General features: G+C 40.2%; 1 long non-coding RNA gene across 2 annotated transcripts; it reads left to right on the forward strand.

The window, feature by feature from the left end:
* Positions 1–332: 332 nt before the first annotated feature.
* On the forward strand, positions 333–23349 carry LOC122834536. Of its 2 annotated transcripts, none has more exons than XR_006371221.1 (3): positions 333–843; positions 1687–1829; positions 23064–23349. It is a non-coding gene; the product is annotated as an uncharacterized LOC122834536 (long non-coding RNA). The 2 variants fall into 2 exon arrangements; XR_006371220.1 differs by lacking the exon at positions 23064–23349 and adding an exon at positions 3173–3860.
* Positions 23350–23577: the final 228 nt, after the last annotated feature.

The following is a 23577-nucleotide window of genomic DNA, read 5'->3' on the forward strand; positions in this document are numbered from 1 at the left end:
ATTTAAGCACACAGCTTAAATAAACACAATAAATAAGAATCTCTGCAACATAAAAACAATCTGCCCCTTTTGCACTGCACCGCTGGACCGGGGCTGGACCTCGGACCGGCCCGATTGTTTTTGCATCAGCACTTCCAGCCCAGTACCACCCGGGTCCCTGGAACCCCGAGAGCTGTGGTTCCAATCGGGCCGGCCAGACCGGGCCGGTTTGGAGTTAGCTGTTGATTGGTTCATTGGCTGCGGGGGCGGGACAAAGAAGAGATCTCTGGATCAGAGGAGCGCTAGACTTTCTCGATGTCTGTCATTTCAATATGCTGCATCAATAAATTCCCGTCATAATCGATTATTACCCTCCGCCGGGGTTGAAATCGCCTCTTCAGCCAATGATTTTAATGGTAAATGTAAATAACATTACTCCAATTGAACTGATCAGAAGTCGTCAAGGCTGTACGAGAAGATTTCCGCATCTGGTGTCGCTCCAGCCGGGAAATCCCGCCTGCCGCAGCGGTAGTTCAGCAGGTCGCGAGTCCAGCTCAGAGATGACATTCAGATGAGATTTAAAAATTTTATTTTATTTTTTTGTTTGTTTAATGTAAAGCTGAGGTAAATCTTTCCCTCAGCTTCCTCTCTCATGAGCGCATACAGAACAAATGGGACGGGAGACTCAAGAAGAAAACTGTTCCGCGGTTGCTGGGGAGATCACCTGGGTAACCTTAGCAATAATTCGATTTACGTGACGCATCCACTTCAATGCAAAATCCACCAGGGCCATAGAACCCATAGGACCGGGTCGAACGGAGCCGGGCTGGGCCTGGCGGACCCTGCAGTGCAAAAAGAGTTGAGGTATGGCCAAAACTTCAGTGAATGTACAAAGTCAGTTAAAAATCTGTAAAAAGTTTTGAAAACAAAGTTTTATTTTCCTTCCACGTTCCTATTTACTCACCTATCACATAAATCATAACAGTATACCTAGAAGAAGGAAATTACAATGTGACAAAAATGTGCATAAATCCTAAATCATTTACAAGTTATTTTATCTCCATCCTTCCTCTCACTCCTCGTCCTCTGCAGGAACTCATCCTGTGCTGTGTTGTCCGTTGCACAGTCTGCCATGCTTCTTGTGGCTTTCTTAAGCTGCTGGCTTATGGGGGAAATTTCCCTGGATTTAAAAGGATGATTTCATTAGCCTCCGTGGATGTCAGGTTTCATTTTAAGGATTAAATCCTGCAGATTAGAGACGAGGGGGATTCTCCAGCATGTCATTAATATCTAATGGCACAAGAAATGTAATTTAGAAAGCCAGCCGTTTTGATTACGAAGCAAATGCCTGCTTTACTCTTTAACATCATATAGTTGTCTTTAAACACCGTCTCTGTCCAGAGTTTAGCCCCATCCCCAAATGAATCCAGAAACACATTCGACGTTGCACCAAGAAGGTCAAGCCATGTTCAGCAACTTTTTTCTTGCCCTGTTGATTGATTTTCTTTAAACGAACACTTGGAGAGTTACTAAAAGTCTGCAATCAGATCCCATTATTATGGCAACACTAGGTCACACAGAACATCTCTCTCTCTCTCTCTCTCTCTGTCTCTTGCACCCTGTTAGTCTTGTGGGAGAGTTTGTTAAAACATCTGACATCAACAGCAGTGAGGATGCTTTCTCCTACCTTCTTCTTCACCCTCACAGGACATTAAAGAGCCTCCCCATCAGTTTGTGCCGGCCAGCCCAGTCCCCGCAGAGGCACGCTCCGAGTGCTGTGCGCCTCCTGTCAGTCAAGATGCCCCAAAGCAGCCTCCCTCGCTGATGAAGTATGGACAGTGGAGAACAAGGTGGGCGCAAGGGGAGCCAGGCAACTTAATGAGCCAATTTTTCAGATAATAAGATTGGTGGATATGCTAATATTTCTACCTTAAGGAGATAATTATGATGTAGAAGATAGAATATGTTATCTTAAAGCGACAGTGTTCTGGTCCCAAACCTATCTTGGAGATTTTTTTTCCCCAGTCTCATGGATGGAACTGGGGTGGTGTGGAAAAGGGAGGTGGTGATGTAGGTGGGGGGTATTTTTATTTTTTTTTGCGTTGAGCAGTAGGACAGCAGAAAAACAATACAAAGAAATCCTTGATGCTTTCAAGTGTGTCGTGTGTGTCTTTCTTTTTTAGGCTGAGCCTTTGATCACACCAAGCATTTGACACAAGTAAGAGAGGCGAGGGACTTTCAGCCTTCATAAATATTTATCTCATTACTGCAGGCTAAAAAATCACAGAAAAGAGAGCTTTCAATTGATCTTTATTGTTAATTGACCCAAAAGTATACGATTATTATCTGAACAACAAAAACATTGTTCGTCCTTCGACTCTTGCTGCACCCCCCCTATGGTTCTCAACCCTCTTGTGCCTCAGTTTCTGAAACAAACTTATTTTTCTGTCCTCAGGTTCTTGCATTAGTTCTTTGGTAATCTTGTTTAGTGTTCAAATCCCTCATCAACAAAAAACTCTCTCCCTGATTTTCCTCCAGTGAGACACACTCCACCACCTTGATGTGTACAACTGGAAGTTAAGAGACTAAATGAGTTCCTGAAACGGAGGCCTGCTGATTACAGTAAAGTTCACGGCCTGATTTAAATAGCCAGGGTCAAGTAAACAGCCTAGAGATAGTGACCTTTTGCCCTGACAGTTTAATAAACATAAAGGAGGGAGGCAGACAGGATTGAGTGGTGCCATCTCCCCCACCCTGAGCCTGCCCACTCTCTCCGTTTTTCTCTCTCTCTCTCCGCTCTGTGTTTGACCATTTTAATTAGGCTCTAACAAGTTCAATCGTGTAATTAAGAGCTCAGCCAGACCAGAAAGCACATCGGCCATTAGCTCAGACCATCCCAGATCGTCCACAGCTGCACAACCGAAGCAGACAGATGGTCACATTTGAGGTGTCACAGCCTGAATACACAGTGCTGGTGAGAAGCTCACATACCCTCATCGCTGGCATAAATGTTCTGTTGTTTTAGGGCTTGCTTAAGCTGTTCTTATTCTAGCATAGAATCATCACACAACATAGCTTATATATATATATATATATATATATATATATATATATATATATATATATATATATATATATATATATTTTAAATAAGCAATGGTTTTAGTAATTTAAACATATTCGATATCCGCAGGGGCAGAGCTGTCACACCGAAGCCGTCGAACGTCCAGAGAATTGAGATAGTGGACCTGAGTGTTCGCCTGAACAATAAACTGCACCGGACTCAAACTGATGCTCTTTACAAGAAGCACCAGGACAGACTCTGACCGCTGAGGCTGGCCTCTTTTGAAGCACAAGAGGCCTTTTGACCTGAAGGCCTTTGTGACCCTTTGGTTGCAACAGCCAACTTCTATGGTGTTCCTTGTTGGAGCAGCAGTTTAGTTATAGCTGAGAGAAAACAGTTTGATAAGCTCATTAAGAAAGATGCTCCTAAGATGCCACTAGTGAGCTCCTTCAGTGACAGACTGCTGCTTCCAAAGTGCACAAAAGTGTGTTATCACATGTCCTCCCTACAGCTGTTGTGACGTTATAACCATCACTGCCAACAAAAAACTCAAACACAATAAGTGTTTCCATCCCAGCTGCTATGTGTACAGCTTTTTTCATTTCTCATGAATGTGCCTTCTTAAACACACATGCCAAATTTTGCACATTTTCTTTTAAATTACATTACATATCTACACATTTCTTTCAATTGGGGTACGCTATTTTAATAACCGTGCAGTATTATTTTTCTCATGTTGTAGAAAAATAGTAAATTTGCCCCTTTGCTCTGTACAGTTTCTTATTCTTCTGATTTCATAGTTTTTACCTCTGTGTGGATCTGCAGGCCTCCATTTATTAACATTTCACTTGCTCCTATACATGACGTTCTCTCTGCAACTTGGTAAGAGACCTTTATTCAAATATCAGCTCAAATTCGTGCTAATATCTCAGCCCTCCTGCATAATTTTATACCTGTTAAGTTGAGAAAAAAAAAATCCATAATAAATTCAAACGTCTACATCTAATCTTGATTTTAAAAAACGGTCAAGTTATTTTTTTTTTACATTCTGCTTTCAACCTGAAAAAGGAGCAATTCAAATGTGTCTTTAAAGCCCTGAAAATAATTGCATTCATACTGATTGTCAATGCATGTGAACTTCTCAGCAGCACTGCATCACTCCTGTTCTACTTCTCTAAAACTTTTCCTGCTTGAAAAACTAAATGGTTCACACAAATATTTTGACAAACTATAAGATATACTTAAAAAAAAGAGTTTTAAGTTACTCAAGGATTCCACCACCTCTAGGTTAGACACAGAGGAAGCAGTGCACACACTCTCTCTCTCTCTCACACACACACACACCCCCTACATATCTGTTTTTGAGCTGAGGAGAATTCCTGCAGTGACAGGCATCCCTGAGGTGCCTTCTCTCACAGAAACATTTTAGTTTCTTTGTTCCTGGAAAAAAGTGCAAAGTGACAGTGACAGCACAATTTTTTTTTTATTGAACACACAACAACACACGCCGACATGGAGACAAAATCACGCATACAGATCTCTTTATCAGCCTGATGGATGGGAGCTCACTCTCTCTCTCTCTTTCTCTCTGAGTCCTGCCTCCTTTTGTGCCTTCCTCCTGTGGCCAAATAGAATTCATGTCTATGTAAAGACTCTCGCATCCTATTATGTGCAATAAACTGCTTGCTTGCTTTATCTGCGGCAGAACCCGGTGAGTGGCACAATCTGCCAAACACACCACTTCCAAATTAAATTTATTTAGTTAGACCTCCATTCAGAGGCACTCATGTAAACGATCGTGTTACACTCTGATCTGAATAACTACAGGCAGGAATCCAATTCATTTCACATTCGCAGCCCCCCCACCACCCGCCCCCTCTTACAGGCCCCTATCAGGAAATTGTCAATTGCGGATGCGCTGCCGTGCGGCATTACAATGCAAACAAGGTTAGTTTTCAAACACCTGATTTGAATAAGCTCAACAAGGAAACATATCAGCCAGCTCTGCTTGGTTGGTTTTTCTATTGCCTCCAGGAGAGGCAGGAGGGAGGCAGGGGGAGGAATGGGTGACACTTTTGCAGGCGTGGTGATAGCTGGACTGATAGCACTGGAGGAATGGCAGTTAATTTGAATATGGCACCTCAAGCCACAATGATTATCATCATCACCAAATCAAGGAAATAAATGAGAAGAGGGGCTCCAAAAATAGCATTCAGAGCCTATTGTGTATAGCAGGTACGGGCCCAGTGGGGAGGGGGCGGCCTGAAGAGTGTTCACCAGCTCATTATCCAGGCCTGGGCTGAGGGAATGGAGGGATCGAGAGAGGAATTGCATTAATGTGACCATGGACACTCTTTTCATAAAGCCTTCCTCTCTCTCTTTGCTCCTTTCTTCCTCTCTGTCGCTCGCTCTCACTATATGCCCTGTTTAATTTGTGTGCCAGCGGGAGGTAATTTAGGCAAGCTGCTGTCACCTGCAATGAGACCAGAGATCCGGGTGGGAATGGCGAGAACAGATTGAAACTAGTGATGCTTGAGACCTTTCCTTTCACTCTTCCCTCCCCCTCACCCCCTTCACCCCATCATCTTGTCACCTGTATCCTTCTATATTTCCTCATGAGCGCTAATAGCACTCTTTCAATCTCTCTTTCGTCATTTTTTTTTTCTTTTTTCACAAAGGCTCCCCTTTCCGCGCCCAGCACTGTCCACTTCCTCCATGCTCCCTCGTCTCTTCCCGAGAGTGAGGCAGAGCGGTGGTTGATGAGTCATCACGGCAGTCGTTTGATTCATTTTGCTCCAGGCTCTCATCTCCCCGGAGAAATTACCAGTCGTTTTAATCGGACCTATGTCTCTAATTCATTAAACATCCTCATCCTGACACACGCACGCGTGCATGCACATACACTTGGAGGCCTCGAGAGCCTGATGGCTACCTTCACACAGTCACCTCTGTCTTTGGTGTCAAATGGCGTTTAACATCGCTGTCAGTCACTCATATTCAGAGGAGACCTGAAGGAGAGAACGATAGGAAAGGGGGGCTGGTATTTAGGCTGCACCTCATTTCTCATCACTTTCCCACACCGTCTATTAGCACCCCACTTAGTCCTCTCTTCTATTCCTTCTTATCTCTCTGCCTTCCTAAATGGGTTCAGTACTTTTCTACTCAAATTCAGCCCACCCATTTCCTCTTCCTCTTTACGTTGGCGTTTCACAGTGAATTGGGTGTCCGTTTTGGTCGACACAGCAGTGGAAGATGATGGGTTTGAATTTGGAAGAATCGAAAAATTGGCACCACATTTCCTGGGTTTGACATGTGCATGTCAGACACCCTTGTGATTGATAGCGTTGGACTGTGCTTAAAAGAGGTCGTGATGAAAATCTGCCCAATAAGAGCTGTTTTGCTAACAAAGTATTGAATCAACATTTGTTATGTTGAATCTATTCCTTGGATGTTGAGTTGTAAAATCACTATGGGATTAACGTGACAGAAATCTTACCTTAAAGTTACCAAAGCAAAGGAAAAACACAAATAACCTTCATACGTATCACTTGGGTTAATTTTTAGGTGTGTAAAACAGACGTTATTTTTATGGCTATTTTAGACTGGTCCTTGTCTTTATTTTTCTGTCCAATGGATTATAATTTATCTGAACAAAAATACTGAAAAGCAGGCCTTAGTCAATTTTAGCTAAGAGAATGACCTTTTAACCACATTCAGAGGTGAACATTTGTATTATTGAAAGCTCATTTTTCAAATCAAACATTCAGTTGAGAGTCAAGGCAATGTCTTTGTCCATTGCATAGCATTACAAGTTTTGAATCAATTTCTAATTGCAATTTGATTAGTGTTACAGTAGACTATGAAGCAAATTTATCTGTATGTTGTAGAATGTTTTATTTTTTTGTTGTTGTCGTTGTTGTTGTTGTTGTTGTTGTTGTTGTTGTTGTTGTTGTTGTTGAGTGGAACATATCTCCATCCCTTAAAGTTGACATATGTGGCAATTTAACTACAAACATTTATCATAACTGGTGTACAGGAAACTTTTACAGTGCAAAAAAAAAAAAAAAAAATCACAATTTATTTTCATGTAATGAGTGACTTTTTCACTCCATTTTTGTCATTTTAATTTATTTCATTTTATTTTATCACTGAGCAGACCCTGGCACAACCTGAAACCTGGTCTTCCTGAACTCTGCAGCATAATTTATGCTTTCTGCAAGGCCATGTAGTCTGTCTCCACCAAACAGGTTACATTCAAAGCCTCTTTTCAGATGCTTGTGGGCTCTCAGTCTTTGTCAACCTGTTTTCAATGGCCTGACTCTGTACAGCCCTCTGATTTTCAAGGTTTTTTTTTTTTTTTTTTTGCTTAGCGAGCCTTTTGCCCTCTTCATAGTGATGGATTTTTTTGTTTGTGTTCTAAATAACTATGGAAATTACTATTTTCTTTCAAGTATGTGTATATGTTTTTCTTTGCAACATATAGTTGGCTTGAATCATTCATTGTCGTTTCTTGTCCCCGATCTTATTGAAGAACGGATGAAGATAAAAAAAAAAGATGAAAAAGTAGAGCGCTGCAGCTACACATAATTTTATTTGGGCTAAAGGCTTTCATTGTTTGTTTTTTTTTTCATTCATTTTCATGGCCAGCTCATGAGGTCCTGTGTATTGACTTTAATTCCCAAAGGTGCCATGGTGCTTCAATGGATGCATTTAGTTGTATTTATTTTTATTAAACTTCATTAAAGATGTTAGATCATGTGTAATTAGATAAAATGCATTTCAAGACATTTTGAGTAGCTCAGTGAAGTACATCCCATAGCTGTCCTTCATACTTTTATATCAAATATCTGTGATTAACAACTGAGGGAGAAAGGCAAATGCCTCCATGTCAGGAGTCAGAGCAGTGAATCTGGAGAAATAATTCTATAGTTTGCCTTAATTACTAATGAAAACAAAATAATAAATATCAAGAAATAGAAGGGTGAAAAAGACTTACAGTTTTCTGTAGCGAGGTTGACATTTTTTATTCAACTCCATGAACCTTCAAAACAGAAGAAAAACTAGGGAAGTTGTAACTCCAGGCAGCGTGTTTAAAAAGTATTCTAGATCTAGCCCACTTCAAAATATTTTATTGGGAATTTATGTGATAGATCAACACAAAGTTCTGCAGAATTGTGAGTTTGAAGCAAACTTATTTTTACAAAAATAAATGTGTATGTTAAGTTCATCTTCATCAAATTGATGTTTAAGAAATAAATTGAAATGCACTGCTAAAACCTTATGTGAAAACGTTGAGTCTTTATAAAGACACATTTTATACTTATACTTGGAACATTATCCATCCAAACATTACACATTGTCATTTTACTATGACGACAAATATATTTTATACGGATTCTTTTAATAAAAAGAAATTGCTCAACACAAAGTATTTGCACATATAGATTCTTAACTTTTCTTCTTAGAAAATCAGCTCAAACTATTAAACTAATCAGCCCGAAAACATTTCCAAATGTTTCCAAACATCCATCCATTTTCTGTTCACCCTTGTCCCTAATGGGGTCTGGAGGGTTGCTGGTGTTTATCTCCAGCTACGTTCTGGGTGAGAGGCGGGGTTCACCCTGAACAGGTCGCCAGTTTGTCGCAGGGCATTTCAACCATTCACACACACACTCACACCTAGGGAGAATTTAGAGACCAATTAACCTGACAGTCATGTTTTTGGACTGTGGACACGCATGCACAGGGAGAACATGCAAACTCCATGCAGAAAGACCCCGGGCCGGGAATCGAACCCAGGACCTTCTTGCTGCAAGGCAGCAGTTCTACCAACTGCGCCACTGTGCAGCCCCACATTTCCAAACATTCACCAGAAATTCATTTAGACCCAAGCTGTTCTAACACATCCAATGTGTTGTATGTTTTAGATGTTTCTGGACACACCTATTTGAAATGACTGCATCATTAGAAGGCTCCTGCAGAGGTTGGGTAGAGGAAATATTCAGTTATTTGAATTAGGTGCTAGTTCAGGGACATAAAAGATCTTCAGAACAACAACCTTTAAAGACTGAAGTCGGTCACCTCTGATCTAAACCTTTCCATTCTGATTGAGGTTGTGTATACATGTTTAGCCTGCATGCTGGAAGGTCAAGCTCCACTTTGCAGCCTGAATCACTTGTGTTCCAGGATTAATCCATATCTACATCTAACTTCCCATGGACTATGTCCAGCTTTCCTAGGCCTTTCTTTCTGTTGAAAGAAGCTGAAAAAAAAATGCATGCCATATTGTTTCAAATTTTGGCAAACTGTTAATAATTTCTCTCCACTTCAGCATTACATTGTGTTGGTCCTCAACTCAACATCCCAATAGAATACACTGAAACTTGTGATAACATGACAAACCGTGAAAAGGACCTTAATAATTGTGTGAGGCAGTTTGGGGATGGTGGGTGAGAGAACAGAGGGGCGGGTTAGAGCAGAGGGAGGTCACCGTGTTGGAGCCGCCTGAGACATCAGGAGAGACTTCTTTTGGCGTTAATTGGCTCTTTACATGGAGGAGAGGTTGTGGTAGTGTCAATCGTCCATCCTTGAACTCCCTTCTCCCCTCTCCCCTTCCTCATTCGTCCTCTTTCCTCTTCAGCAGAAAGCTGTGATGGGTCACTGATCAGTATTAATGACCAGTCTGATCCCCTTCTTCACTCTCACTGTCAAAGGGAATCAAAGAAACAGTGTGGCTAATTGCAGAACTGATCATTTAAATTACAGATGGAACCCAATTTAAAACAAAAAAAAGGAATAAACATGTCTTTTAAGTTTCTGCAAATCTACCTCACCCCCTCGCTCCAACTTTCTCTTTCAAAGATTCCTGAAAGAGAGCTAAGGTGTACAGTTGACAGCAGGCTCTAGTGATTAAGTCCTTTCATTGGTTAATTAGCCCCTACAGCAGCTGCACGCGGGGAAGGCAAACAAGGAGTGACTCACCAAACGATCAAAGATGGAGCCTGTCAGGAGGCTCAAACGCTCTCTGCACCTGTGGGACAGTCACACACTCAGGCTGCACCTGTGGGACAGCCTTTCCCTCTCTGTCTCACGCAAACACAGGCACAAGCTCACTCGTCAAGTTCAGTACCTGTGGGAGATTCCGCCCGTGGCTCTTATTCCTGAGCTGAAGTGCCGTATGTTCACACGGGGACGCATTTCAAAAGAATGCATACACACCCTGAGACACTGAGATTACGGCAAATTTGGGTGCAGACACACACACGCACACACACGCGTGCACACAGGGAATGGCTTTCACCTAATTAGTACTGAAAAGAGGCCATGGGGAAGAGACGGAGCTTTCTGTTATCTGTCATTGTCTCCTCAAGAGAATATAGTTTCTTAAAAGAAATGTTGCATGGGTTGGGTGAGACATCTTAGACCACAAATATATCTCTATCAAATGAACTAGGATGCAGATGTTGACTTCACTAATGTGTTGCATCTCTCAATCCATTATATAATAAAAAATGGTCAACACTAAGTTTAAAGATAAAATTAAGATGGTTCTCCACCAACAAAATGGAGGTGTATATCCACGTGGATATAGTGTTGTTGAGAAATTTAAAGAAGTTGTATTTTGTATTTTCTAGGCATTGTGTATCTCTGTTACCTTTAGTATTTGTAAAAATGCTGTATATCTCAAATATGGCTTAAAAGAAATTTTAGTTTGTAATTAAAAGCCATTGAGAATCTGCATATCTCTTGAAAAACTGCTCTTTCTGAAACTTTGCCTTCAGGGTGTCATGACAACATCTCTCCAGTGTTAATGTTTTTACCAGTGTTTCACTGAGAAGTAGCTCGTATATTAAGCTGACTAGATGCGCAGTTCCACCAGATGTTTACTAATTGCTGCTGGCTAGTCAGAAGGAACTGAGTGGGGGTCAGAGGGGTCGTGTGAGAGGACTGCTCTTTGAGGCAGAAGCTCAAAAGCTTGAAAACTGCAGCTCCAAGGAGGCGCTGCACCTCGAAGGTGCCGCTTGGGCCACCCAGGCATTTTGTACAGCTGAATGGTTGCCCGGGGAGATTAAAGCACAGGATGAAAAGAGTGATGTCTGTCACTTTAAACGACATCTAATCCTACTCATTTCCAGGAAGTATCAACAGCTTAAAGGGTTGCATGTTATCTGTAGCCTGTTCATAAAATGGGACAGGAGAGAGTAGAAGCATTGAGGGGGGCATTGGGAGTGGGAGGGGCATGTGCTGCTGCGACTGCTGGCAGGAGTTGGAGCATTTTTTTTTTTTTTTTAATTACTAATTGGTCAAATACAGTGTTAATAGTCAGACTGACTGTGGATGCTATGAGATTTCCCATCTCAAGGTTTTGTTAGAGTAAGTGTCTGGACCATCAGATCATTGTGGCAGAGTGCCAAGTGAGTGGAGCGCAGACACTATTTAAACAGCTCTTCAGATGCTACTCATATCTAACACAGAACATGAAATAAAAACTGGCCTTCATTTTGCTAATGTTATTCTTACTCAGATATATGACTATGCACTCGACAACTCTCAATTAAGTGCAGATGGTTCAGCTTTAAACAGTCATTGAAAATTAAGTCTCCCGGGGAATCTAAGGACGCCGGCAGAGTTAGCACAAGGAAAAGCAACAGCATTAGTGTAATGTAGGAAATAAAAATTATTAAGGATGCTTGAGACTTTTTCAGTCATAACTGGATTTAACTACACCATTTACATCCCATTTCTAGGAAAATGCTGCAACATTTATTTACTACATGGGTTCTGTAGCTGTAATCACTTTCTTTTCCACTTAAAGTGGGTTTGTTTTTCTTGCTCTAGTGGTGATCTTGGTTTTTCTTTGGATTGCTCAAGTTTTACTTTCTTTTTGAAGAACTTCTATGTGCAGCGTTGAGTAATATTTCAGAAAGAAAGAGTTACCGGTAATTGAAAGCAGTGATCTAGAGATCTTCAGACCTAAGTTGCAGATCTCTGCAAGTCCTCCAGCGTGACCGTAGGTCTTTTGGCTGATTCTTCCATTTATGTTTACTCATCCGGTTAAAACTGCCAGATGAGCATGTCTTAGTAGGCTTGCTGGTGATACCTTTTGAATAATGTTGAACTGACCAGTGGTCCAGGAGTTGCTCAGAGTGTGAAATATTTTTTTTTAATATATATATATATATAGTTCTGGCTTTTATTGCTTTTTGACAACAATATGCCTGATTTGTCTGCAGTGTTCCTTGGTGTTCAAGATGCTGTTTGCTTGGTGCCACAGGTGAACTTTATTAGCTCCAAATTTGGTGACGTCTGAAGGCAACTGGAATATAATTAGAGTTTCCTTCCACTTCAATTATTTCCCATGTGTTGGTTTATCATATGAAACAACAACAGAATGCATTACAGTCTGTGATTTTGTTGGGACAAAACCTGAATACTGCCAAGTAGTTTGAATGATTTCATGTGTCTGATGTAATAAACAGTGCGCGAGTGTGATATGTGATACATGTGTTGCAATAATTAAAAGAACATTCTGCGTTTTCTGTAAAAATTGATGGCTACAATTAAGAGAGGTTGAAGCTCACCGTTAGATCACGTCCTCATCTTTTATCAGACTCATTACATGATTTTGAAAACGTTGACAGGCGCCTAACATTTCTCAGTGGCGCATTTTGTTGCCGAAATAATTCGGGGCAGTTAACCCACTATGTGCAAGCCTGCACAAGATGCCGGTCATTTCCCCTGATGAAATTTGTGACAAAATAATGGTTTTAAATTCTGATTTTATTAAAAGCTGTTGACGGGCATCACAAAAGAAGGAAAACGCGACGCTTTGCAGCCTCTGTGCTTGTGGCTGCCCTGCAGCACTAAAGAACAGTAATGGTTCTAATTCCAATAAAGAGAAAATCCAAGGTCACACTGTGAACTTCCTCCCCATCAGAAGACCACAAAGACTGGCTGCGAGAGTGCATAATATCCTCACAGCTATTTTTACCCTCAAATTAAAATCTATGACATGTTGAAATGACTGCAGTGTGCAAGAGGGGTATTCAAAGCAGACACTAATGACGCTTATTAATGGCGTGAATGAAGTCTTGACAGGTCGTGTGTCATTCTGCAGGCAATGCTCCACTGGCATAATGGCTAATGTAAGTGGGGATAATTATATATATTATACCCTGTCTTATGGTATTTTGGCAGGAGTATGAGGAGCCAGGCAGTTAGAAAGGAGAGTGAAAGCACTTGCTCTTTTCGAGACAGAGATGTGCACGTGCGTATTTGTGTGCGCACGCACGCACTGACGTGTTCACCCCCATCCTCGGCGTCGGTCAGACTACGAAAGCAACAATAGCTAGACAACAGCACCAAACAGTGGCTGAACAACACAGCTGCACAAATAAAGAGACAAGCCGCCAACATGGCAGCAAAAGTTTCTCTTTAGAGATTTTATTCCCCTTGAGCGACTAAAACTGTCTGACCGAAAGAGCAAAACAATCAAGCTGACTTTGACTGAAAAAAGGAAGGGCACGTTGGGGGCATGATGGAGTGCTTTCATGTACATGATGTATTGTGGTCGATTTGCCTTGTATTCGAAACACAAACTTGTAGATACAATTGAGCTGGTTTTGAGGCAGCAACATTCAAGGAAGAGCTGAAAAGGTGTGAACGCTGGGATGTTTTTTGTGTGTGTCTTGTTGCCATTTCCAGTTTCAAGCCTTTGCACAGTATTCTATTTACAGCTGTGGAGGTTCAATACAAAAAACTGACTTTTATTGTCTATACTATTGTTCTAATTATGACATTTCTATTAATGGCAGAAAAACATTTTGTATCAACAGCCATGTAATTCTTACATTATTAGAATGAATATTTACCATTAGGGTGGAAAAGAGGAGAACAATCAATAATTATTATTGATTTATTAATTTTGTGATCTTATTCATAATTTGCTTTATTTCAGACTTGTAAGCAATTTATATTTGTAGTCAAAGTTCTAAAAAAGAGGGGGAAATACAAAATGAAGACAAACAAATGCAACAAAATTTTGAACAAGTTTGCATCAACTTTATTGATTTAGGTCAGAGAAATGAAGTGCAAAATCATACCTCCATTCATTATTAGACTCCATGTTATGCAGAGAATACTAGAATACTAAATTTGAGTAAACATAAAATGGTAACTACTGCAGGAAACAGTCAGGCTTCTAAGCATATTTATGGAGATATTTTATTTCAAACTCTTTTTGAACTGCTTTAGATTTGGACATACTTCAGGTCCATATTTACAATAATCGTCTGTACATTAGCAGTTGGGAAAGTGCAAACAAATTAGAATTTTGCTTCTTTACAAAGTAAGGGGAAATCCTAGAAAGAAAAATTATTACTACCAGACTTTGGTCTGGAGAGCAATTTTGTTGCTTGAAATTTTCGAAAAATCACAACATCCTATCTATATCAACTCAGTATGTTTTTTTTTTAAGGATCAATTTTCTTCGATATCTCTTGTCAAATTCAAACACACATCATGTGTTGTCTAAGGAATTTGTGATGTGTTCTGTTAAACGTAAGAACTAAAGTGATGCTGACCTATCAGGAAAGAGAAAAGGAGAATTAGCTTTTTTTCCAAGACCTGTTTTATTCATGTGTTAAACTGGTTATAAACAAAATGTTATTTAAAAAAATATGAATAGTGCGCCTGTTAATTCAGTCATTTAAAGTTGACATCTCAATGCAGTGGATTGCTAGGTTGATTTTCTATAAAGGCACGTCTAAGAGAACCTTTAGAAAGTTGCTAACACAGATTCATGAAGTCTTTTCAAAGGAAAAAGTGTGGTGGCCTTTAGTTATGCTGTGATTAAAAATATTAGACATAAAATAAAAGTCACTTTTGAATTACTCTTTCATCTGTAGGAATATTTGACATATGTCAGTGTCTGAAAAGACATAATTTCAATTCGCCTTCTTTTCCTTTACACATTTTGAATGAGCAATATAGGCTGTGTGTTAGGGGCAGCGGTGAGGGGACGGGGTTCGGGCAACGGGTTTGAAGGTTCTGGCTGTATGGATGTAAATGGATTTCTACTTTCTGTGATGTTGGTGGGAGACAGTTGGCTAATTGGAGGCCCAGTGGTTAAAAAAAATGGAGAAAAAAAAAGAGAAAGAAAAAGGGGCTCATTAATGCTCCTGCCTCTTGTTCCCCTTGCTCAAACACCTTGCCTCATTTATCTTTGTATTTACCCACTTACCCCCTTCCAGCACTAAAACAGAGGACCTCAGAATAAACCCAGGGTTCAAGCTGGAACGAGGAGAGAAAGGGAAGGAGGGAAAAAAAAGAGGAAGAAGCGACACGGAAAGACGAAGGCAGAGAGTAACTTATGCTCAGTGGGAATTAACAAAGCACTTAGTAATTAAATCTAAATTGACATTCTGGTAATTAGCCTCTTGATTAGGAGCAATAACACAATTAGCCAACCAGTCTTTGCTAATTGTTAATTAGTATAAGCAAAGTTATTGTATGTGTGGCAGAGGGAGGCATGTAAAAGAACAAATGTTAATCTGTCTTTCTTTCAACAGCCGCGTCCCCACTCTTTCTTCTTGCTGGCTCTCTATTGAGCTACCAGGCAGGTTCATTGGCTTTCTCTGCACTCAAGCCGCATTCAGAGGCAGCAGCCGGTAATTAGCTGAAAGTGTTATCGAGAACATCACCGGAGAACAGGCTGAGCCGGGGCCAGGCTGGCACACCTCCGTGTCCGTCTACCGTCTTTTGGTGGAACATTCCTCGGCTCCCAAACATGTCAAATGTGAACTTTTTGTTCCCAACGAAGGTGTGACATGGATAAAATGTGATCATTACAGTCAGAGAAGAATCTCAGGGAGATGCAATTCATCTAAAAAAAGTTTTGTTTGACAAGGAACAGAGATGGAACGGCTTATTAACGTTGTGGAGAGAAGAGAGGAAGGGGCAGAAAAAGATGAACAGGGAATAAAGATGTGCCAGAATGTGGGATTTACATCGGGCACAGGTGAAACATGCACTCCTTTCAATTAGCATGGACTTATCAGAACTATATGCTTCACTCACAGTCCAAACTAAGGAGAGGTTACAAGTGTAATTTTTTAAAAGACTGAATAAACCAAGAGTCTCCAGTCATCAGCTGCACATCAGCTACAAGTAAATATGAAGACATTGGTACTTTTAAACATCTAAAATGGTCAAATGCATCTTTTCTATGAAAGCCTCAGAGGTTTGTTGGACAACATTAATGAAGAGCATCATGAAATGCAACAAAGTCAAGGAAGAGATTCTGTAAAAGTATCACCCATAAAAGGAAAGAACACTGCACTCTACCAAGACATGATCGTACGCTTGTGCCTCTCATAGATAACATTAATCAGACAAATAACCAAAAGGCCCATGGTAGCTCCGGAGGAGCTGCAACAAACCACAGCTCAAATGGGTGGATCCGTTGATAAGACAATGATTGCTTCCTCTACTTTTCTATTTATCCAGATATACAAAGATTAAAAGCCCTTCTTAAGCCATATAGAAGACCCAGCGAACATTTGGAAGAAGGTGGTCTGGTCAGATGAGACCCAAAACAAACATACTAATTATAGTGGTGGCAGCATCATGCTGTGGGGATGCAACTTTGCAGCAGAACTGGAGAACCTGGTCAATGTTGATGGAAAGAGGAATGGAGATAAACAAGAGGCAATCCTGCAACTGAACCTGATAGAGGCATGGCCATCTCTTAAAATGACCCAGTCAAAGTCCAGACTTAAATCAAATGGACAATGAGAACTGGTGTGGACATTAGGCTGAAGACAAATATATAACACATTTTTAGATTATGTTTTTGTCCTTTCACTGCACAGCTATATGAACTGTTTGTGGTCTGTCTAAGAAAGTTCCCACAAATATGTCAGGGATTGTGGCTGTAATGTCAGAAAATGTGAAAAAGTTCAAGAGACATGAACACTATTGCAAGGTGTTATACACAAGTTCACCAAAAAAGCCCCTCTTGTTTACTGAAAGCTCTCTCTCTTCCCCCCGCCACCATGTCAGGAGCATGTATATAGAACCATGGGCCCAGCTCCAGATTAAGCTGCTTTCCCAACACAAATATTTGGCAGCAGGATGAGCTGCCTGAGAGCGCACCGAAACATGAAATTAGTCAGGAAAGGTGAACCACCCCGCCGAGAGGAGAGGAGAGGCGCACTTGATGTAAAAGGTGAAGAGGCCTGTGCTCCAAACCATCTGGGGCCTCTGCAAATACAGGAAGAATCTTTCAAAGTAAGCTTTGCAAGCAGGAAATGTACACTTTTTATATTTTCCGTAATAAAATATTCAAAGACAAAAAAAAAGACCCAAAGAGAAAGTGTGTTAGTGGGTTTTGAATGTGCATAAGAGTAAAAGGTGTCACTGGCTCTGTCTTTGCCATGCTTCCTGCAGTGTCCCACCCACTGTGGCTCTAATTGGATCCTTATTACTGAGCCAGCCTCTATCCCAGGAATGATGGATTCATACCACACAGAATTCCATTAATCATTCTTTATTCACAGTCCACTCTGAGAAGAGGGCAAATTCATTTCTTGGCGTGCCGCGCGGCCACTCTGATGAATATTCATGAAAGGAAATTTGGGGTCAGGCCTAATAAGGGAGGTAATTTGTAATTTGCGCTGTTCTCGCTCGGGTCTTGTTCGGCAGGTTAACCTATAGAACATGTAGAACAGACAGCAGCACTGTAGGCACACCACAATTCACACTTTAACATGCTGTATTCTTCAGTGATTTAAAAAAATGCATATATATATATGTTAAAAATGTGTCACTATTGTAAAAAAATTTTACATAATGGCTGAAAAAAATTTATTGTTGTGGCTCAAAAAAAAAAAAAGGAGACTTGCATCGAATCTCCTCAAACATCACAAAGGAGCAAAAATTGTAAAAATTTCTCAAAACCACTTCAACAATAAGGCCTTTCAAATTAAAAATTCACCCAAAAAAATTGTCTGATTACTGAAATGTAGCCATTTTCAACTTGTTTGGTCCAGTGAGTGACCAACTGATTAGTGACTGAAAAAGCAAGATCCAACCAGTGAGAGGACCCTAAACACCAATATTCAATGAAGACATGATTATTGATTATGTTCAATGTCAGTGAAAAATGGACACAGACAATGTAAAGAGATGCAAAAACCTATTTTAAAAAAAGGCTTTCTCTGACATGCTGCGATGACCGCTGTAGATTCAGGCTGAGCGAGAGCAAGAGAGAGCAAGACTTCACCATGGAGCATGCCGGATTTGGACATTTTAGCAGTGTTTTGGAAATTTCAGAATTAAGGTCTACATTTTCTAGGGAATCTAGATGAAGCTGCTATTCTAGTAACACTATCTCTGCTACTTGGACTATTTTCTAATAAAAGAAGCCAAATACAGGAGTATTTTTATGTCATTGCGATAGAATATTACTGAAGGTAGTAAGTTTCACCCTGCCTGCTCTCACAAACATTTTGACGTTGACTCTGCACTTATAAACAATTAATGACTGACAAAAAAAAACTTTGAAAGGTGTGCCTTTTTTGTCCTACATTGTAGGAGAAATCAAAAATAATGTCAAATCAAAGATTTGCAAAAGATAGACATTGATGGATTCCTAGGTCTAACCAAACTCATTGCTTTTGGTGACATTTTAAAAAGCTGCAGTCAAACAAAGAATGAAAAAATAGTCCCATTATGTTTTCTTTTTTCAAAATGATGCATCCTTTCTTCCTGACCAAATAAGTGCCATAGATGGTTGAACACTTTGTGAGAGCATCCTTTTTAAATCAAACAGCTGCTTTTAGAGGAAAAAAAGAACAAGCTCTTGCTTTCACATCACAGCACTTCCAACCCCAAAAGCATTTTATTACTCCTTCTGAAATTATGCCCACCTGGCATCACTTAAAGTCACTTAATTAATAATTTATCAATACATTTGAAGTGATTAAAATTCATGACCAGAAAGTGTTTTTAAAATAGTGCCCTCGCCCCCCGAGGGTGTCCAATCAGTGAGTAGCGTTCGTTAGATCAGGGAGGAATAATTAATTGTACCTGAATGTTTAGTGGGGTCAGGCAGTGGGGGCAGGATGCCTGCGGATGTGTGTGTGTGTGTGTGTGTGTGTGTGTGTGTGTGTGTGGGTGTTCGGGTGTGTGTGTGGTTGCATGTGCATGAATTTGTGCATGTATGTTTTTGCACAGCAGCACATGTGCAAGCTGAGAAAGGGATACTGTTTGTCACAAGCATTTGCTGGCTTTAGATCACAGTGCAATTAAAAAGTGGTGGATGCTGCCGCTCACTTTATTCCACATCTGTCTGCTTATTCTACAAAACACACACACCGATTTACTCCACCGGCACCATCCCACGATGTTCTCCTGCACCCTGTCATCACCTTCATGTTGTCACTGCCTTTCCATTTTGTCTCCGTTATTATTCGCTCATAGAAGACTTGATGTCAAAGATGTGCCACTCACCCCGAAGAAGCAAACGCAAGCCTGACATGATTAACATCTGGTGACCTCGTCGTTATGGTGGTATGGCGGTCAGTGTATGGGAGGAGCGCTGTAAATGCTCAGCTTTTTGTGTCTATTCTTTATTTCAGATAGTTGTTTTGTTTTCACACCAAGAATATATAGAAAATTGTTTTACATGGAAAGAAATATGAATAAGTTGCTAAAGATAATATGCCCCTCTGATATGTATTGGCAATAAAGATGTGCAAGTCTTAACCCTTAAATGCGTACGTTATTATCCTTTGTGTCAGGATTTTTCTTTTCCAATTTTTGTTTTTTATTTTCTTAAGGCATAAAAAAAAATTATTTTATTTTATTTTTCTTAGGTAATCAATAGTAATTTTCGCCAAATACAAAGTTATTTGAAAAATACCTCAGTAGTATTGTTCTTTAGGGGTTGTCTGATGTCACAATATGTTTTTTTACCTGCTGGAGTCGTTTACAGTAGAAGGAGGGACAGGGTCAGTTGGCATGCTGTTTTGTCTGTCTGCCGCATTGGATTTAACAAAAAATAATTACTTGCATTTGCAGCAGCGGGCTGCACAGTGGCGCAGTTGGTAGAGCTGTTGCCTTGCAGCAAGAAGGTCCTGGGTTCGATTCCCGGCCCGGGGTCTTTCTCCATGGAGTTTACATGTTCTCCCTGTGCATGTGTGGGTTCTCCGGCTTCCTCCCACAGTCCAAAAACATGACTGTCAGGTTGATTGGTTTCTCTAAATTCTCCCTAGGTGTGAGTGTGTGTGTGAATGGTTGTGTGTCCTGTATGTTTTCTGTGTTGCCCTGCGACAAACTGGCGACCTGTCCAGGGTGAACCCCGCCTCTCGCCCAGAATGTTAGCTGGAGATAGGCACCAGCAACCCTCCTGACCCCATTAGGGACAAAGGGTGAACAGAAAATGGATGGATGGATGGATGCATTTGCAGCAGATGGCCAGTAGTTGACTGTATTTTACGATGCATTAGTGTCCACTTCCATGGTCTGTGTGCATTTAAAACATAAAAATCCACAAGAAGCACAAGAAAATGGCTTTTTGATAGCTGTCCACTGTAGTGACCACTATGCATGAAAGGGTTAAAATAAATTACTATTTCATTGCAGTGGCAGAAACTCACACTGAAGTTTTTTTTGTTTTGTTTTTTATTTTAATTAAATTTTCCATATTCTCTGCAGTTTCTCTGAAATAAATCGACATCTTCAAATTGGTCAGTGTGTTAAAGAATTCTTAAATAGCAAGGACTTTCTGATTCCCTGGAGTATAACGTGATTCAAAGGCAAATTTCTTTTAGCCACTCTTCAAAGTGGGAAAGACAAGACAGCTCTTCCAAACATTCCCTCATCTACAGTCAGAGCAACAACTGAAACGCTTAAAGCAACTGGGGCTGTCTCCAAGAGTGTTAAGTTGGCTCTTTATTATGGAACTAAAAAAATTTTGAGGGTTAAATTAAACTAATGCAACTATCCATCCATTTTCTTCCACTTTATCCGTTGTCGGGTCACGGGATTAGCAGCTTCAGAAGGGAGGCCCAGTCTTTCCTCTCCCCAGCCACTTCTTCCATCTCTTCTGGGGGAATCCCAAGGTGTTCCCAGGCCAGCTGAGGCATCCTGACCAGATGCCCGAGCCACCTCAACCGGCTCCTCTCGATGCGAAGGAGCAGCGGCTCTACTCTGCGTCGTCTCCCGGATGACCGAGCTCTAAGGGAGAGCCCAGACACCCTGCGGAGAAAACCCATTTCGGCCGCTTGTATCCGCGATCTCGTTCTTTCGGTCATGACCCAAAGCTCATGATAAACTGATGCAATACGAAACAAATAAAAAATTTTACACATCCTCTTATGACATCAGATAATCAATGAATACACCTTATTTATATGTTAGTTTTCCTTTAATTTCACAAAGTTACAATATGTTGAACTAAAGTTACCAAAATATTGATAAGACTAATGAAATGAAAGTCTAGCTGCCTATAAAAATGATATTTATGGCTATATTTTTATGTCAGGTCATTGTCGTTGATCAAAGATCTTTGGAAACTGAATTTGTTTGAGGCCACATGTCCAACTTTAAACAAGGTCAATGGTTAAGCTTAGTCACGATTGAAAAAAAAATCTTCTGAGCCACATTTGGACTTCAAAATATGTCCTCATGTTGACATTTTTCACCTTCCATGCTTTTCAACATCTATATAACGTATAGATGAAAGGCAAAGCTGTCTTTTCAACAAAATGCAAAGCACAAAAATGAACATCAAAGGTAAAAAAATGTATATATATCATAATTGCATTGCAGATAATTACTAGTTTCTGTGTGTATAAGTTTTGTTTCACCTCGGTGACCTGTGCTGTATAAATGCTGCCTACAGGTAGGGCACAGCAATAATTAAACACTTGAAAGAGGGAATAGTTCTGCATAATGAGCACTTGCTCTCCTGATAGACAAATATATTTAACTGTTAAAGTGTCCATGCTTTTAGGAAGTTTGTTTGTGTTTAGGAAATATGGGGGGTTGTTTGTTCTTTAGTATATTTTAGCTTTCCCAGTGTTCTGTCTGCCCATTTTGGACCCACCTGTGTTGTTGCAGGTGAGGAGGGTTTTACACACCATGAAAAATAATGTTGGAAGTGATATTTAATTGGGTCTTAAAAGTATTTATATTTAAATCAAGTGTAATGTAAAACATGTAGCCAGAGTAAATGCAGTATTTTTGGTTAAAAAAAATAAATACTTTTCTAACATAAACAGAAATTAAATTAGGATTTTGTTTGAGTTAGCTGTAATTCATCATATGTGCACTTTCCTGCAAAGAATTGTGGGGTTATGATGTCCAAATTGCTAGAATTTGATTATTATGTCAACTTGGTACAAGTTCTGAACAGATTTATTATTAGCGCTAAAGTCAAACATGCTGAGGCACTTGTTGCCAGTAAACAGCACATCTTAGCTGTGGTCGTCATGGAAAAATTGACACCGGCATTAACTGTTTTAGCAATAGTGACAATGCTTATGCCAAACTTTCATAATAACTGTGCATAGTATTAAGAATAAAGTAAACCATAAAAAGAAAAAAAAAAACATAGAAGGGTAAAAACAGTTGAAACAACTAAAAATCAAACAAATTAAATCAAAATAATGAATCACATACTATACTCTAGGCTTAATGTGATTTGAGTACAGAACTATAGTATTTTGTTATGTGTGTGTGTGTGAGAGAGAGAAGTGTTAAAACTTAACATCTATTATTATCATAAAATATTGGTGAAACTTTGTTTTGCCAAAATGGTCACATCTTTAATAGTGTTTCTTTTACACCCACTTTCACTTCAAGCTGAGAATTATGACACTGTGAGCGTATCGGTTTTTACAATTTTACAATTCAACGTGCACACATATCCTCTGGTACGCGGTGTGCCTTGAAATATCATATAAATAATGATGGTGGGCCACCATGGTCAAAAATGCCATTTTTTTCGTCCCAGTCTTTCTCTGGGTGCAGGTTAGGATGACCAGAGTGATGAACATCAAGGAGAGAGAGAGAGACGGCAGAAGAACAACAGAAAGGTTCCTCCACACAGAAAGACAGGTGCAAGCGGAGGTCTATGCGAGGAACGTGCGCGGAGAGAAGCAGGTTGGTCTGTGTTTCTTCGTCCTTCTCATGTTTAAAACATCTCTCAATGTTTCACCCCACAGGTTCAGAAGCCCAGGGCCCCAGAGACCAGCACAGTCTTTTAAAGATATGTGCTCACTTAATCACTGAAGAAAAAGGCCCCTAGAGCTAGCCTAATATTATAATTAATTAATTCAACCAAAAAGGGGGTATTAAATTTCCTCCCTCTCAGGGTATCAGCTGAATACATTGACCTTTTGTGGAAATCGCCCTCTAATTCGAATCAGCTTCTACAGCCATTTGCAGACTAAACTTGTTTCTTTTTCTCTTCTGCCGCCTTTTAGCTCCCTCTGTCTTTGCGAATTTGTGCAAAAGGCGTCTTTTTT

The sequence above is a fragment of the Gambusia affinis genome, linkage group LG07 (genome assembly GCF_019740435.1).
Source record: "Gambusia affinis linkage group LG07, SWU_Gaff_1.0, whole genome shotgun sequence".
NCBI classification, from domain to species: domain Eukaryota; kingdom Metazoa; phylum Chordata; class Actinopteri; order Cyprinodontiformes; family Poeciliidae; genus Gambusia; species Gambusia affinis.